The 19053-nt window shown below is 46.1% G+C and overlaps 1 protein-coding gene across 1 annotated transcript in view; it reads right to left on the minus strand.

Annotated features, from left to right (window-relative positions):
- ATP1B4 (ATPase Na+/K+ transporting family member beta 4) overlaps window positions 1–19053 on the minus strand; it is a 250030-nt gene that overhangs the window by 7470 nt on the left and 223507 nt on the right. The window lies entirely within an intron of this gene.

Genomic DNA, 19053 nt, shown 5'->3' on the forward strand with positions numbered 1-19053 from the left:
CCCAATTCTATCATGTTTTAGGGGAGGGAGCACAAGCACTTTAGCACTGGGTAGCAGTGGTAAAGTGCACGGAGTCCTAAGGCCAGCAAAAATGAAGTCAGCAAATGAGGAGGTTTGAAGGCAAAACGTTAAAGGGAGAACCACGCCAAGGATGCCTGCCTGGACTAACAGGTGCCCCCTTGTATTTCTTGCAATTATTAAACAGCTGACAACTTAAAAAAAAAAAAAGCACTTTCCAAGGTCCATGGGAAAGTGAACACCCAATGATAGAACAGCCTCTAGACCTCTGTTGTTTCCAAGCAGTACAGACTCCCTTTTCTATTGACTCTTCCAGTCAAGTTTGCTGCTCAGAGCTGTGTGTTCAGTATGCTTGTTTAAACTCTTAGGGCAGTGGTTCCCAAACATTTTCGACCCACGGCTCCCTTGATCTATTGGCCACTGGCTGCGGCTCCCCATTATGTTAGTTTTTGTTGGCGGGTGGGGGATGTAAGCCTGGCCTAGGGAGTACATCCATTTTTCTCCCTGAAAAGAATTGGGATGACGCCAATGAAGGTATTGTAATTCTATATATAACTGTAAAAAATAAAAATGTAACATTTGTTTAATTACAGCATGCATAGGGTTTTTTAGTAAGGGGAAAATATTGGTTGACGGTAACCCTAGTAAAATGGGCAGGTCTCATTTTTATGTAGTTATAACATAACTGTTTAAATATTGTGAAATGTAGAATCCCTTTAGTTGTGTTTAACCACCAGAGGGCGCTCAAGGACAAAATTAAAAAAGAGCTGCTACAACTGAGTAGTTTTATTTTGTACGAACTGGCCCAAGGCTATAAATAGCTCAGTGGTTCCCAAACTGTGTGCGGCGCCCCTGGCTAGTTTTGATGGCGCACCAGCGAGCCGCGGCGCACAGATTGGGAACCACTGTCTTAGGGGCATATTTATACTCTGTTTGCGCCGGATTTGCGTTGTTTTTTTTGACGCAAATCTGATGCAAAACTAACTCTATATTTATACTTTGGCCAAAGATCTAGGAGTTTGCGTCATTTTTTAGCGTGGACACCTTCCTTGCGTTAATGATATGCAAAGTAGGCGTTCCCTTCTAAAAAATGACTCCGAGGCATGTGCGCCGTATTTATACACCCGGGCAAAAATGACACCCGGGAGTGGGCGGGTCAAAAAAAATGACGTCCAGCCGCTTTTGCGTCATTTCTTAACGCCTGGTCAGGGCAGGCGTTTATGGACCTGTGGGCTCAGAAGGAGCCCAGAGGTGCCTTCCCATGCCCCCAGGGACACCCCCTGCCACCCTTGCCCACCCCAGGAGGACGCCCAAGGATGGAGGGACCCATCCCAGGGAACTTAAGGTAAGTTCAGGTAAGTATTTTTTTTAAAAAAAATTGTGGCATAGGGGGGCCTGATTTGTGCCCCCCTACATGCCACTATGCCCAATGACCATGCCCAGGGGACAGAAGTCCCCTGGGCATGGCCATTGGGCAAGGGGGCATGACTCCTGTCTTTGCTAAGACAGGAGTCATGTCAATGGAGGGTGGGAGTCAAAAAAAATGGCGCTAATCGGGTGGAGGCAGATTTTTTGCCTCAGACCGACTTGCCCCATTCTTTGACGCCCAAGCTCCATTTTCCCCTACGCCGGCGCTGCCTGGTGTGGGTAATTTTTTTTTACGCACACCAGTCAGCTCCGTCGGCTAACGGCATTCCATAAATAAGGCGCCCGCATGGTGCTTTGGAATGGCGTTAGCCCGCATTACATTTTTTGACGCACAACTGCATTGGCGCAGTTGTGCGTCAAAAAGTATAAATATGGCCCTTAATTGGTGTAAGGAGGTGGAATTTTGACGCCCGCGGGGTCGGGCGTCAAAGTATAAATATGGGGCAGGGTTTGCGCCGATTGTGCGGCAAAATTTTTGACGCACATTAGGCGCAAACAGAGTATACATATGCCCCTAAATGTCTTGAGTAACTGTCATATGTGGAAAGTTTTGCAAGAGAAATTCATTATATATTTAGAATAAAACTCTGTGAGACCGAGAAAAGATCTCACATCATCCTTGCGACTAGGTTCTGGGGGCAAACGTATAGCATCAATCAAATCTGGTTTGGGCTTAATTCCTTCCTCACTCAACACATGGCATAAATAAACAACACTTTTAACTGCAAATTTGCACTTGGAAAACTTTACTGTTAGTCCTCCCTCATCCAGGGTACTTAAAACACGATCTAAAAGTTGATCATGTTAAATTTTATCCTTGCCATGAATTAAAATATCGTCTTTAAAACAATGTACATTGACCATATTACCAAATAAGGAATGGATAAGTCTCTAAAAAACAGCAGCAGCAGAAGCCAACCCGAAAGGCATCCTCTTGTATTGGTAACACCCAAAAGGAGTGATGATTTTACTTTCTTGTGTTTCGACAGTATTTTTGGCTTTTTTAAATTTCTTAAAATTGCTGATGGTTTTTAAATTGGGTGTTTTTCTTCCTTCCTGGCTCTCGGCGTTTTGCCGATTATTATCTTCTTGTGCCTGCCACTTGAGATTAGGGCCTGTTAGAGCCCGCCTCCTTTTTTGGCTTTTTGAGAGTTGGCGGACATCTTGAGAGGCATTTGAGTCAGCTTTCTAGTTGCCGGCTGACTCTACTACTGCTGGGGATTCCGGCAGGTACATAATGCGGACGCTGAAGCGGAAACGTGCACCGGACGCGCCGCTGGCGCGCCGAAGGCACGCCTAAGGCAAGACTGTCTGGGCCCGTCCGCGTACGGAAGGGGCCGAGGGCCAGCCACGCTGCTCCAAATACTTGCTCTCCTCGCTGCATCTCCTACCTGAATCATGAATTACGATCCCTATATAAGGTTTCCCCTAACCAGAACTGGAGGCATTTAGATTTCGCCTTGGACAAAAGTGCTCCCTGTAACTCCTGTAATTGGAAGCCTATAATCAGCCCGGAAGATTGTGCCTTCTCAGACCCTGATGCCAATAAGAAGTTCACTAAGTCTTCTATGACTTGGGGCCTAATCAATGCTCGCTCTCTTATTAAACATGCTTTCGAAATTAGTGAGCTGATTAATTCGTCCAACCTTGACTGTCTTTTTATCACTGAAACCTGGACGAGAGCCGACTCCAACCCAGACTTCTTAATTGCGGCACCCCCAGGGTACTCTTTCTCCAGACAAGACAGAGAAGGAAAGTGAGGAGGGGGGTTAGCTATAATATTTAAAAATCATTTAAGTTGCACGCTTGTGGCGCTCAATTGCAGACAGCAGGTATGTGAAAGCTTTTATTTTAAAACTAAAGTCCAGAATAGTATGGTAATAGAGGGCCTCTTACTCTATAGACCCCCTGGTCCCAAGAATGCCTTCCTTGCCGCCTGGCCCTCTTTGCTGGAACCGCTGCTTTTAGTAGAGAATGCCATGGTGCTAGGCTGCCATATTAGATTTTACTAGCTCTATGCAGAGTCTGGATTGGCACCTGGGAAGCATTTTGCCATCTCACACTGTGGGCCATATGCTGGATGCTATCTTTATTAGACCAGGACTGATTTTCAGAAATGATAACAGAGCTTTGGATTGGACAGATCACTATCTACTATCCATTAAGTTAATCTGGCCAGCCCCCGCCCGGAAATTGCCCTCGACTACTGTGCTAAAAAGGCCATGGCACACAATAAATAAGATCAATTTCCCCCAGGCATTTAAATATGGCTGGGATCAGGCAAAAGCAGTAGGCCGCACTCACCTAGAGATTTTTGACCTAGGTTTGAAAAGGGCTACTGATCTGCTAGCGCCTCAGACCCCGGCAATTTCTAAAGCTCAACGCTCTCCCTCTGCGCCATGGTACTCTGAGGAGCTGAAAAATTTGCAAAGAACATATCGTAGGCAGGAGCGTAAATGGCTATTAAATAAAACCCAAATGGAAAGAAATAAACTTAGAGAGGCCCTTGGGAAGTACAAATTGGCTATTAGGTTCGCCAAAACACATTATTACTCCAAAGCTATTAGAGAGGCGATTAACGCCCCCAAAGAATTGTTCAAAACAGTACGAGCTCTGACGTCCCCACCGACGAGCACAGGATATCCTGTTTCTGCAAACTCACCTCAGCACTGTCAAATGGTGGCCAATTTTTTTAATGACAAAATTGTAAATTTGTTGACAGCTTTTAGATCTCCCTCCCCTGACTTAGAGGGTGACTGGGAAGAGACCCTTCCACACGCAGAGCCAGGCAATTTACTACAATGCTTCCAACCCCTAGCTGTCAATAGAATTATAGATCTATTACTGGCCGTGAAATCTGGCTCACCTACTTTGTCCGCCACGTATCTTAAAGTTAGCTCCTTCTCTGGTCACTTCTGCTCTGGAGCCAGTGTTTGCCGAAATCCTTCTGTAAGGTAGTTTCCCTGCTAATTGGAAACAGTCTACGGTTATTCCGCTTATCAAAAAACTTGGCAAAGATGCAACTGATCTCACCAATCTTCTCCCAATCTCTTTACTGCCCTGCCTTGCTAAAATGTTAGAAAAACATCTCAATCAGGAGCTTGCTGAGTTTCTTCAAGGAAACGGAAGGCTGGACCCCTCCCAACACGGTTTCCGCAGTGCATATAGCACGGAATCGGCTCTAATTTCTACATCAGACATAATTCGCAGAAGAGGGGACTTGGGAGAAGGCACAATTCTAGTTCTTCTAGACCTGTCGGCTGCATTTGATACTATCTCTCCCACCATCCTGCTTTAGAGTTTATCCCAGGCTGGAGTGAGGGTTAAGGCTCGGAAGTTACTCTTTTCTTATGGATAGAACGATTACGGTGGCCTGTGGCGAGCAACGTGCCTCTCCCTTTCAAATCCCGTGCGGAGTGCCACAGGGGTCATCTCTTAGTCCTACTCTTTTTAATTTATACATGGTGCCTTTGGCGGGCTTGGTACGCTCCTTTGGCTTCCAGATTGTTTCCTACGCGGATGACACGTAGGTGATTGTTCCTGTCTCCCACCATTGGGAGGAATCTAAAGATAAATTTTGACTCTGCATGATAGCAATTAATAATTGGATGGCCAGAAACTGGCTTAAACTTAACGGGGATAAGACTGTGATTATGTGTTTTGGCCGTAATAACAGTCCTTGGAACAACAGCTGGTGGCCTGCGGCCTGTGGAGGCTGCCCGCTACCCTGTCCCTCTGCTAAAAATCTAGGCATTATATTTGATACTTCTCTTTCCTTCAAGTTACAGATCAATCAAACGGTTAAAGTCTGCTTTTGGATCTTAAAAACTCTCAGGAACATTTTGCATCTTCTGGAGAAAGACTTAAGGATGCAAGTCGTGCTGGCTTTAGTCACCTCAAGACTTGACTATTGTAACGCCCTTTTGTTAAATGCTAATAAAACGTCTCTCGACAAACTACAGTCCATCCAGAATACGGCAGCGCGCCTGATTCTGAATCTTCCCCAGTCTGCATCGGCTAGCAGCAGTCTGAAATCTCTACATTGGTTACCTATTAATAAGAGAATTATTTTCAAAACTCTCATAGACTCATAGAGCTCTACAGTCTGAGGGCTGTGAATATTTGAAGTCTACCTTGCAATATTACCAACCCACTAGAAACTTGAGATCTTCTTCCAAATATATGATCGTGGTTCCTCGATGCAATAAGGCTAGGTGGGGAGATCGTGCTTTCACGGTGGAAGCTGCAAGGCTATGGAATGCCCTGCCTTTAGCGCTCCGCCAAACAGCTACTCACTCCACCTTTAGGAAAAGCCTGAAAACTTGGCTCTTCTCGCAATAGGCACTCTCGGTCGGTAGCTTTTGCTTTCCCTTTGTACTTGTTCAGTTTAGCGCTTCGATACGATTTGCCGGAATGCGCTTTGTAAATAAGTCAATACAAAACAATACAATGAATGCTGTGTAGTTTTTAGAATCTTGTTGTAACACAATCTGGTGGTAAGCGGCTGAAAGATCTATGGTGGTGAACATTTTTGCCCCTTTAATGGTAGAAAGCATTTCTGAGATGAGTGGTAAATGAAATTGGTCAATGAGTATATTATCATTAAGATAACGCAAGTCAATACATAACCTAATCTTGCTATCTGAGCGTCTAGCAACTACAATTGGAGAAATCCACTCAGATGACTCAATTTGTTCTATTATGTCTTCATTCACCAATGCATCTAACTCTTTCTCAATGTCATTCCTAACTGTTAAGAGTATATTTCTTACTTTGAAGATCTTAGGCATGGCATTGTCTTTGAGCACAATCTATGCTCAAAATCAGTTAATTTACCAATGCAATCATTAAAAACCCTAGGAATTTTTTTCCAAATCGAACTACTTATTGGTTCACACACATCAACTACCATCACAGGGCCAGGACTACTGGGGTCTAAAATAATGCCTAAACTACCTTGGTCTTGCCAACCTAACACTGCAGGACCTTTGTTCGCAACATACAACTTACATAAGCTAGATCTATCCTTAAACTCAAATAGAAATGTGGTAATACCTAATAAATCAAGTTTTTCACCGGAAAAACCTTCTGGAGAAATATCAGGACTGACCAAGATATTCCCAATTTTTTAAAAAAAATTGTCAAATCACAATTGTTCATCAATAATAGAGTAAGGAAAACCAGAATCCGCATACATTTGAACCTCAACTCCTCCAATAGTCACAGTACAAACTGTTTTTTTCTTTCCTGTATCAACATTCAAAATTTTGTTTTCATTACCTCTGATGTTTAAAACAAACTTATCATCATCTCTTTTGTCCCACGAAGAAACTTAATTTCTGTCACATCCTTCTTATACAAATTTCACATAATTATGGAGTTTCTTTCTACAAACTTTAGAAAAATGCCCTAATACTCCACATGAAGAACATTTCTGTTTTAATACAGGGCATAATTTGCTATTCGCCAAACACGAAATACTACCAAATCAAAAACATTTAAGGTGTTCTTTAGAGACGTCTTTTGAGGTGTCCTTATTCACCTCTAATTTCCTACCTGTTTTTTGCTCTTGACTTTTAGAATGGACTTTACTTACACATTCATCTAGTATGGACTCTTTCTGTATGACTTTAGCACTCCTGGAGGACATCTCAGCTTTTCTGACGATATCTAGGATTTGTTGTAAACTAGAATCCCCATTCACCCATAACCTCTCCTAAATGGAAGAGTCATTAACATGCATAACAATCTGGTCTCTGATTAAATCTTCTTGTAAATTGGCAAAATTGCAATCTAATGATAATGTTCTAAGAGCAGCAAGATAATTATCAATATTTTCATCAGATTCCTGTTTCCTGTGGAAATATGTGTATCTCAATATACCAATACAAAATATTGGTCAAATGCACTGATAACATTTTCAAACTCATTTCGATCCCCTTCTCCGCCCCTACCTTTAGTCATTTGATTGTATGCCTTCAAACCCTCAGGTCCAACACAATGAAAGAAAATTCTTTATTTTTTGTTGCAGAGGCATTTCAACTTGGGCATTAATAGTGTCAATGTAATTAAGAAAAATTGCTTTCCATTCTGGCCATTTCATACAAGGAACACCTCCTGCTGGCCAAAATGCTTGTGGAGGAGGGAGAGAAAAACTTTGAGCACACATAATGGTAAATGAGAAAGAGAAGAAAATAAATAAATAAATAACAAATTAAATACAACATGGGGTCGAAGAAATGAGTTCAACGTAGGTAGTTGTCCAAATGACCATTCTTCAAGCTGAAAACCACAGGGATTGTTTCCTCAGGTTGGAAGAGTGTAAATATGGAATCAGGCCAAATGTTTGACAAAGAAGAGGAAAGGACTGCAGTGGAGAACAGCACTTCCTGGTTGAAGCCACCAATTAGCAGGAATGACATGATGACGATGAGGAACGTCACTGCCAGAAATATAGGAATTGGTGGGAGGTGTACGAGCAAGCCAACATCAGCACGGTAAGCACTCACAAAAGTAGGGAGTGCCCGCGCGTGCATGTAACAACGTCTGCTGCTCCCAGTCCCAAAAGGATATGCGCTGTAATCCAAGGCGTGGAAGTTACTACCCAAAAGCAAACAAGGTTCGCGTGCGTGCAGGACATCCGCTGCGACAACACAATCCGGAAAGAGCTCACAGTCACAAAGAATGGCTGTCCACAACGATGTGCCACAGGGACAATAATTTGGAGCAGTCCAAAGCAATGTGCCACAGGGACAATAAAGATAGGCAGCTCCCAGCGCAGATAACTCAGCAATCCACAATCACAACAAAAAAGAAAGAAGAGGAATGCGGGTCCGAGGAGTGGTGGCGCTCGTCCCCACTTGTTAAGTAAGACAGGTACACGAAGTATAAGTTGAATCTTTATTAAGACACCACTCCAATAAAGCGTCCAACTCTCGGATCAACAGAAAAGCAACTGCCGATTCCTAGAGCTGGACCATTCTTGAATACATGTTAGAATAATGCACGCGTTGTCATGAAGCCATGGAAACAAGCGCGCGCTAGACACATGGTGAGATATACATCGGATTTCACCAGGAATGTTTACACACAGAGACAAAAACGCATACACACTCCCTGTTTGGGAAGATTTCAAAATTGTTGGTTATTTCAGCCAATAATGTACTTTCTCTCACTAGTACCCCTAACAATCTGCATTTATTTCCCTTTCCGCTGCTCTTTAAGCCCCACTTGTGCGCCCTGCTTGTCCTATAATGTATTTTAGCATTATGTGCCAGCATGACTGTTGGGAAATCTGAGGTTCCCCCACCCAAATCTTACTGATCAAACTATGCCCCCAAATCTCCCCTGACAGGCCACGTTTTGCCTTTCCTTCTTATAAAGCCCTTTGCCACCTCTGATCCCGGTGCCTTTACCCTGTTGGGGCTGTCCGTTCACGTTAGTCTGCTCTCAGGGCCTGGGTTTCTCCTAGTAGAGTCATCACATCCATTTAAAGAATGTCTCATCAGACGTGCTTTACCTCGTCCTGTTATTATTTTTATTATTAATATAAGTTTGTATTTGTTCTGTTTACAATAAATTGGTAGGCAGTGCATTACTTTTTATCCAGAGGCCAAGTTTGACCTTGGCAGCCTTTTATTAATTTTTTGGGACGGAAATTGTCAGTGCTTGATTTGTAAAAGAATGAGTGCAGGTGCCCGAAGCTCTGCTCAGAAGCCCACAGTCCGCGCGATTGAATGTGAGCGTGCTGAATACCAAGGCTGTGTCGTCGTAAATCTACCTCAGGACACTTCAATCCACTTCCAGACAGTCCTTTTCATTTATCTCACTCCTGCATGCTCCTGCGTTCTCGTTTTGTAAGATTTTTCCATTTCTCTTTCACCGTCCTTTCGATTTTATACAATACCAACATTTTAGAGCAGGGAAGAGGTAGATTTTGAAAAATAAATCGGGAGAATACATTTTCTCAACTGACATCTTTAAGCAGAGGCAGTTTTAGGAGAGAGATAGCTGAAATAAAGTCACTTATGGCTTCAACAATCATGAGTCTCCTGTCTGAATGGGATCTACTGGCATGTATGCAATTTTGTGTGCCCACGGGTAGGTCGCTCCCCCTGCCGCTGCAGCTCCTTCAGCTCCTCCAGGTTCCTGAGTTCCTGAGACCCACCTCACAGTAAGTACCCCCCACCTCCCAGCCCCTCGCTCTGCCCCGCGCTACTCACCCTCTCTCCTGCTCCTGCTTCTTTTCTTCTTTTCTTCTTCTCTGTTCTTCCTCCTCGCTCCTCGTCTGTAACCTTCTTCTGTACTCTTCTTTTCCCTGTCTTCTCTCTTCTTCTCTTCTTCCTCATCTTCTTCTGTGGTCTTCTACCTTCTGTTCTTCGTTTTCTGTATCTTCTTCTGTGTTCTTCTGTGTTCTTCTGTGTTCTTCTGGTCTTCTGTTCTTCTGTTCTTCCGGTCTTCTGCTCTTCTGTCTTCTGTCTTCTATCTTCTGCCTCCTCCGTCTTCTTCTCCCCGCACCTGCCCTCCTGCTCCTGCCTCATCCCCGTCCCTCACTCGCCTCCCCCCTCTCGATCAACCCTATCTAACCTGTTCGCTATCTACCTCCCTCACTCCTCCTATCTACCTATCTCTCTATCTCTCTATCCCACTATCTAACTCCCTCACTCTCCACCTCCTCCTATCTACCTATCTCTCTATCTATCTATTTCTCTATCTATCGATTTCTCTATCTATCGATTTTCTCTATCTATTTCTCTATCTCTCCCCCCCTTCCCGCCACCCCCTCTATTACCTATCTTCCTATCCTCTCACTCTACCTCTCACCCTCTCACCCTCACCCACCTCTACAACCTATCTATCTATTTCTCTATCTATCGATTTCTCTATCTATCGATTTTCTCTATCTATTTCTCTATCTCTCCCCCCCTTACCGCCACCCCCTCTATTACCTATCTTCCTATCCTCTCACTCTACCTCTCACCCTCACCCACCTCTACAACCCCCCTCCCCTATCTTCACAACCCTACTCATATCTTTCTCCCTAATCTCCTAAACCTCCTAACACTCACCCCCCTCCACCCTTAAACCCCCCTCCCCCAGCTCACTCTACCTGTCCCCCCTCCCTCGCGCTTTCCAGCCGCGACCTCCTGCACGCCCCCGCCCCCCAGCTCCCATTCGCCCCCAGCTGACCCCTCCCCCCCTCCTACCTCATATGGCGGCCGCTGGCGCGCCAGAGGCGCGCCAGAGGCAAGCCCGTCTGCGCCCGTCCGCGTCTGGCCCGCGCCCAGCGCCACGTCCCCTGGTCCCCAGCTCTCCCAAGCCCCGCTGATCCGCTACGACCCCACCACCCTCCACGCCCTCAACCCAGGACGCTCCAACACCTGCTTCCAAGCTCACCCCAAACGCACCCATGGACCCTTCGCCTGCAACTCCTGCAAACGCATCTTCCACCACGCAACTACCACGACCACAAGCCCACGCGCCATCAACCACCTCAAGTGCATCCTGGTCAACGCTCGTTCCGTCCACAAGCACGCCGTTGAACTCTGGGACCTCCTGGACTCCACAGCCCCGGACGTCGCCTTCATCACGGAGACCTGGATGAACGCCTCCTCTGCTCCAGACATCGCCACAGCCATCCCCGAAGGCTACAAGATCTCCAGAAAAGACCGCACCAACCAAGTAGGAGGAGGTATCGCCATCGTCTTCAAAGACTCCATCAGCATCACCACCTCCACCGAAGACACCCCTCTCGCCGCTGAACACCTGCATTTTCAGATTCGCACCGACCCGAGGACCACCCTCAGAGGATCCCTCATCTACCGTCCTCCCAGACCGCGCGCCCCATTCAGCGACGCCATCGCCGACTTCATCTCCCCGCACGCCCTCGCCTCACCGGACTACATCCTCCTAGGCGACCTCAACTTTCATCTGGAACAAAACAACGACCCCAACACCACCACCCTGCTTGACAACCTCGGCAACCTCGGCCTCAAACAACTGGTGAACACCGCCACCCACATCGCCGGACACACGCTCGACCCTATCTTCTCTGCCAGCAAACACATCTTCTTCAGCCACACCTCCGCTCTACACTGGACCGACCACAGCTGTGTCCACTTCACATTCCGACGCGAGACCCGCCACCTCCGCACTCAACCCATCCCTCGTCGACAGTGGAACAAGATCCCCGAAGAGCAACTCTTCTCCGCACTCGCCGCCAACCAACCCACCCTCACCACCGACCCCAACGACGCAGCCCTCAGCCTCACAAACTGGATCTCCAACTGCGCAGACAACCTTGCTCCCCTCAAACGCACGCATCGACAGACCAACACCAAAAAACCTCTCTGGTTCTCTGACACCTTCAAAGAATCAAAGAAAACTTGTCGCGCTCTCGAGAAGGCCTGGCGCAAGGACCACACCGCTGACAACATGACCGCCCTCAAGAACGCTACGCGCGAACACCACCACCTGATCCGCGCTGCTAAAAGGAACTTTTTCACCGACAGACTGGACAAAAACAGCCACAACAGCAGAGAACTCTTCAGCATCGTCAAGGAGTTCTCCAACCCCAACGCCAACGGCGTCACGCCCTCACAGGATTTGTGCGAATCCCTCGCCACCTTCTTCCACCGCAAGATCAGCGTCCTCCACGACAGCTTCGGACACCAGACCCAACCAAACACCACCGAACCCGCACCCCCGACCATCACCCTCAACAACTGGACCCACATCAACACTGAAGAAACCAAATCCACCATGAACTCTATCCACTCCGGCGCCCCTTCGGACCCCTGCCCTCACTTCATCTTTAACAAAGCCGACGACATCATCGCCCCGCACCTCCAGGCCGTCATCAACTCTTCTTTTTCTTCTGCTACCTTCCCCGAATGCTGGAAACACGCCGAAGTCAACACCCTACTAAAGAAACCTACGGCTGACCCGAGCGACCTGAAAAACTTCCGCCCCATCTCTCTCCTGCCTTTCCCAGCCAAGGTAATAGAGAAGACCGTCAACAAACAGCTGACCACCTTCCTGGAAAACAACAACCTGCTCGACCCTTCACAAACCGGATTCCGAACCAACCACAGCACGGAAACCGCCCTCATCTCAGTCACAGACGACATCAGAACCCTGATGGACAACGGTGAAACAGTCGCCCTCATTCTCCTCGACCTTTCGGCTGCCTTCGACACCGTCTGTCACCGCACCCTAATCACCCGCCTCCGCTCCACCGGGATCCAAGGCCAGGTCCTGGACTGGATCGCCTCCTTCCTCTCAAACCGTTCCCAAAGAGTTTACCTCCCTCCGTTTCGCTCAGTACCCACCGAGATCATCTGCGGCGTACCCCAAGGCTCATCACTCAGCCCGACACTCTTCAATGTCTACATGAGCCCCCTAGCCAACATCGTACGCAAGCACGACATCATCATCACCTCCTACGCCGACGACACCCAACTTATACTCTCCCTCACTAAGGACCCCGCCAGCGCCAAGACCAACCTACAAGAGGGTATGAAGGACGTCGCAGATTGGATGAGGCTCAGCTGCCTAAAGCTGAACTCTGAAAAAACGGAAGTCCTCATCTTCGGCAACACCCCGTCCGCCTGGGACGACTCCTGGTGGCCCACGGCCCTCGGCACCGCACCGGCCCCCGCAGACCACGCCCGCAACCTCTGCTTCATCTTGGACCCTCTTCTCACCATGACCAAGCAAGTCAATGCCGTGTCCTCCGCCTGCTTCCTCACCCTCCGCATGCTCCGCAAGATCTTCCGCTGGATCCCCGCCGACACTAGAAAAACCGTGACCCACGCCCTCGTCACGAGCTGCCTGGACTACGGCAACACCCTCTACGCTGGAACCACAGCCAAACTCCAAAATCGCCTGCAACGCATTCAAAACGCCTCGGCCCGCCTCATCCTCGACATACCCCGCAACAGCCACATCTCCGCACACCTGAGACACCTGCATTGGCTCCCAGTCAGTAAAAGGATCACCTTTCGACTTCTCACCCACGCACACAAAGCCCTCCACGACAAGGGACCGGAATACCTCAACCGACGCCTCAGCTTCTATGTCCCCACCCGCCTCCTCCGTTCCTCTGGCCTCGCACTCGCTTCCGTCCCTCACATCCGCCGCTCCACGGCGGGTGGGAGATCTTTCTCCTTCCTGGTGGCCAGGACCTGGAACTCCCTCCCCACCAGCCTCAGGACCACTCCGGAGACTCCTAAAGACCTGGCTTTTCGAGCAGCAGTAACCCCCTCTTTCCCCTAGCGCCTTGAGACCCGCACGGGTGAGTAGCGCGCTTTATAAATGTTAATGATTTGATTTGATTTTCCCCCTCTCTTGCCCTACTAAATATCTGAGCTAGAAAAATAAGTGAAGATCCCCAAAAATAAGTGCCAGTTGCCCCCATCGCCAATCCCCGGCTCAAATTAAAGCACTGACTGATGTTTCTACAATATAGGCTATCCTTTCCTCAGCAATGTGCTAGTGGTTTTTAGTGGTATTTAGCATGTTATATGTAATTTTGTTATTTTTAGTTCAGTAGTAAAACATCTTCAAAGCCTAGGTGTTTTCATTCTCAAAATGAGGGTGGATAAGTATTCAGGGATAACCTTAATATCTTAGCTATTATATAGTGTTCGATTGCAACTTCAGTCCAACATGCCACTTTATCCTCTAGTAAGAATACTTCAGAGCAATGGTTCCCAACCCGTGATCCGCGGAACCCCGGGGGTTCACAAAGCCTCCACAGGGAGTCCACGACTGCTTAGAAAATTAAATAACATTAACAGATTACGTCCCCACCTTTCAGTAATGACTCAGTGGGGGGTCCCCAGAATCCAATAAAGATTCAGCGGGGTCCCCGGGCTCCAGAAATGATAAAGCGGGGGTCTACAGAAGTTAAAAGGTTGGGAACCATTGCTTCAGAGGATATTGAAGACCCCTTATTACAAGCCTTACAAAAGGCTCTTCTGCTCCCTTCTGTGGGAGAAAGTAGAAAACACTGGTCATGTTCCTACTTAGTACAAAAAGGAACAACAAATAAACATACTAATGTTGTTTAGGACCTTGCATGCTCTTAGCTAACAAACATTGGGTGAGCCCAAAAGATCTGGACTAGTTAAAAATGTTAGCATTAAAATGACTACCTCTCCTTCAGAGACTACAACGGGTGAAGGTTTTTCCCAAATGAATAGTGGCCACCTAGACCCTAAGGTCAAGACGCATAGGCTTCAACAACAACAATTCAATTTCTAATTAACATACTTCATGCCAATGATACTGATGATAATGATTGAAATAGTACCAAACAGACTTGTGATGATTTGTTATAATGCCCTATTCCCTTGGTTTTGTTCTGCTGATTTTCTCAAACAGCCTTGGCTTGTCAATGCTGTTCCTCAAATGTATTTCTTTAAAATAAATCTATGGTTCCCTCAGTTAGCAGCAGTTTAGCCTTACCATCCATTCTAATAATGCACAAGCTTGTAACATAGTATATAAACAGTTTGATAGATAGAGGTGAAGGGCCCAACTACTTCTGCAGTCCCACAGCCTGGCCCTGCCAGAAAAAAATGATTCAAGTATAAGAATGGGTTTTATCAATGGCAGTCCTTTGCTTTTGTGCATGGTCAACTTCCTTCTCCACTGTTCTAGTTACAGTTTTTGGGGACATTTCTCATGCTGGCCCATGCCCACTCTATCTTGAGGGGTCAGGTGAGTTTTCGCCTTGTGAAGTGTAACTTGTTTTGATGGGAACACGGCCCTCCTCTATAGTCGATGCCACAGGTGCCTGGGGGTGGTCAACCATAACTCCTTTAATTGTGTTAGGAGAAACCATGTATTAGTTGCCCCATAAATGTTTTGAGATACATATTGTAAATAAGGATGCAAGAATACTGTGAAATGTTATAATGTTCTTTAATGTCATGTTTATGAAGTTGTAACAAATACGGCCTGAGAATTGTTATATTCTCTAACGCAGGGAGGTTGCCAGTTTGCTTTGTCTCCTGTAAGGGAGAGGAGGGAGAAAAGTTCAACCTTTCAGGGGAAGGAAGGTGGGATTGGGAAACAGGGTGAATATGTTGGTTATTCAGAGTAGGTCTCGGTGTGGTCCCCCACCTATCATAGATAGAGGTGAAGCGCCCAACTACTTCTGCAGCCCCATACCCTGGCCCTGCCAGAAAAAAACATGAATTTTATTGATTCAAGTGTGAGATGGGGTTTTATCAATGACAATCCTTCACTTTTGTGCATGGTCAACTTCCTTCTCCACTTTCCTAGTTACATTTTAAAGTTCACCAATTGAGGACTCAACATTAAATTCCCTTGACTTTCTGGAAGAAAATTTCTATCCTCAGCAACAGTCATTACCAGACTGAAAACCAGAATCAGCTCTTGAAGAAATGTTCATACTAGCCCCATGATGTGGAAGGTCATGATTAGATTAGGGCCATGGTGGCCCATCCAGCTTTGATAGCACATTAGCATGTCCCCCCCCAGCAAAGTGCCAAAGTGACAGAATGACCAGCCCTTCCTGGGTATTCCTGTTTGCCACATTGCCAGGTGATAAAGTTGGATCCTAAAATGTTTTTAAATTTTTCATTTTATGAAGCTCTGTATCGTTTGTATAGCACACAATACAAACTGATATTTCTCCTGCCAATGGCAGCTAAGATTCTTTGTCACTGCTGGTGAGATTTTAATATAGATGAAAAGTGAAAATGCCTATGTACTTCACCTGATGTTAGAGATGGCCCTTCTGCAATAAAAATGCCATCCATAAAATAATTTTGTGAACACTGAAAAAGCACCATCTACAGCAAATTCATGTACTGTACACCAATTGCCACTGATTTTCATAAGTTGGAAAAACACTGCAAAATACCCACTAGAATTCACACAAAAAAGACACCAAAAGGTGGGGCATGGTCAACCAGTTCACCTAGGTCTGCAGAGGAGGAGGCAGAGGGCAGAAAATTATGGGGGGGGCCTAAAACATTCTGGCCGCTGTGGAAGATGATCATCCTTTGGTGCTAATCCAGCATCAATGTAGATGGCGACTGTGAGGGCAATGAGGATTCACGATATTTTATGGTGGTAGAAGTAAACAGACAAGAAGACCTCAACCAATGTGCAAAGTGGAAATATTAGGAATGCCTATTGAAGTGTTGATCGACACAGGGGCATCTGTCAAAATGATGGACATGCAGCAGTACAGAACAATTTGCTTCTGTCCCAGGCAAAGGATAATATGTATGAAGACATAAGTCTACAGAGGGCAAGAGACCCTTCTTCTAGCAGGAACTACAAGGTCCAAGCACAACACAAAGACGAGAAATCAGATAATAAATTCTAAGTGCTACTATGAAAAGAGTGGGAAATTACTGAGTTGCCACACTGCCGAGGGCATAGGTCTAGTTGTCTTTGCCAAACAAGTCTACACATGCCAGGATGAAAACAGCCTTAAGGACCTTACCTCCCTCATTCTGGGGCCTAGGCTGGCTTACCATCATCAAACTTCATATAGACATAGTAATACAGTTGGTGGACCAGCAGCAAAGTAGAGTACCCTTTCACCTGCAACTGCTGGTAAAAGAGAAGCTGGAGAGGCCAACGCAGAAGTGTCCTCTCTGGGAAGTGTCACCTAAGTCTCGCAATAGGTGATGTTGCTGATCTCAACGGGTACAGTGGTTTTTCAAACTACATCTGAAATCAGACCCCACCAGCTACTGTTACACCCCAATAGTTGGTACATCACAGTATTTCAACACACTTGAAACTCTGTAGGTACACATGGTTGAAGTTTTGCATTTCCGCTGCTGCAGAGGGGTTTCAAAATGCCTTGAAGGAGACCCTGTTGAGGCTAAAAGGGGCTTTCAATATAAGTGATGATATCTTAAGATTCTCCAAAGAACATCATTAGCAAGCCTTCAAAGGATATTTAATCGTGGCTTGACCTTGAACAGAGGCAAATGCAAATTGTTTGTGTACAAATCAAATTCTTTGTGTATGTGTTCTCAAATGAAGAAACCAAGTTTGTACCTATGAAAATGTCTACCGACATCAAGAACCCTCCTGCCACACCTCAACAATGGAGGTGAGAAGCTTCCTTGGCATGGCCAACTGTTGTGGGTGAGTCTTACCCAATTCAGCAATGATAGCTATACCACTGAGAGCTCTCACAAAATTGAGGGCTCAACAGGAATGCTGGCCTGTGCATGAAGAGGCATTTTGCAAAGTCAAGAGAACATCCTTGCATGACACCACCATGTTGTAGTGTACTTTAACACCCAATATTACACAGAACTAGTCTTGGATGCAGCATTGTGGGACTATACGTGGACATAGTCCAATAGCAGGCAAGGGGAAAGTGGGCAGTGGTAGAGTTTGAGCACACGTGGACACAAAGGCCCCATACACCCAAGCAGTATATAAAATGTTGGGCAATAAGTACAGGGTGTGCTCATTTTCCGTTTTATTTGTATAAAAGAGAATTCAAGGTGGCCACTGATCTCAAGTCCTTGATCAACTTATTTGCAGACACATTCCAACACCCCTCCACCCGAAATTGAGAAGTGGGTCATCCAATTACAACAGTATTGATTCTCTGTTGTCTACCACCCTGGTATCAAGAATCCTGTTGACTATTTATCAATAAACTCTAAGGAGGTGACAGCAACTGCTCACAGGCAAATGGAAGAGACAGAGGAAGGCATCCAGACCATATCCCAAACTACGTGTCTCAAAGTGAAGAACCTGAAACAAATAGCCACTGACTTTTTTTGAGGTTGAGTGTCTCCAAAATGTGAAGCAAGCCTTGCAACAATACTCCTGGAAAAAACTTTCTGGAAAACACCAAAGGGCACAAAAGGCAAGCCTGTGACAGCCTCTGGAGTTTGGGTCAAGCTGAGTTCTACAAAAGAAGGGATCGTCCTCAAGAGGCTGAAGATAGTAGTTAGCAACATTTCAAGCAAAATTAAAGGTGCTAGCACATCAAGGGCACCAAGGACCTGCTAATTAAAGTCACGGCTATGGTAGAAACGATGGTTCCTGTGAATGGATTAGGCCCTTGAGAAGATAGTGGAAGAGTATCCAGTCTGCAAACTCAGTGAGGGCACAGGAAGACCAGCGTCGATCATCACAGGAGAACTGCAGATGACACCATTGACCGATGTCAGCTTGGACTTTGGCTGCTTCCCTGATTTGGGAGAGACAGTTGTGATGGACACCTACTCGAAGTTCCCATTGAAAAGTTCATTGCCATCTTACTTTACTGGAGGAAATAAGAACTCTCAATGGGCCTTCTTTTGAAGGAGGTGAGTTCCAAAACTACTACCTTGGTCAGTTAGGCATCCACCATTGACATCACCTCAAGGTGTATGCATGCTAATAGCAGTGTAATTTGCTTCATGCACAACCTCAATAAATTCCTGTGGATTGGGGGGAACCAGGGAGAAAACTTCCCAAAACATTTTTTGAGAATATATAGAAACACCCCACATGACACTGCTAAATGTTTGTCTGAGACAATCATGTTTGGCTGAACAGCAAGTGACACTACCCTAGAAGTGGCAACCCTGTCAGTCTGAACATAAC

The sequence above is a fragment of the Pleurodeles waltl genome, chromosome 2_1 (assembly GCF_031143425.1).
Source record: "Pleurodeles waltl isolate 20211129_DDA chromosome 2_1, aPleWal1.hap1.20221129, whole genome shotgun sequence".
Classification (NCBI taxonomy): Eukaryota; Metazoa; Chordata; class Amphibia; order Caudata; family Salamandridae; genus Pleurodeles; species Pleurodeles waltl.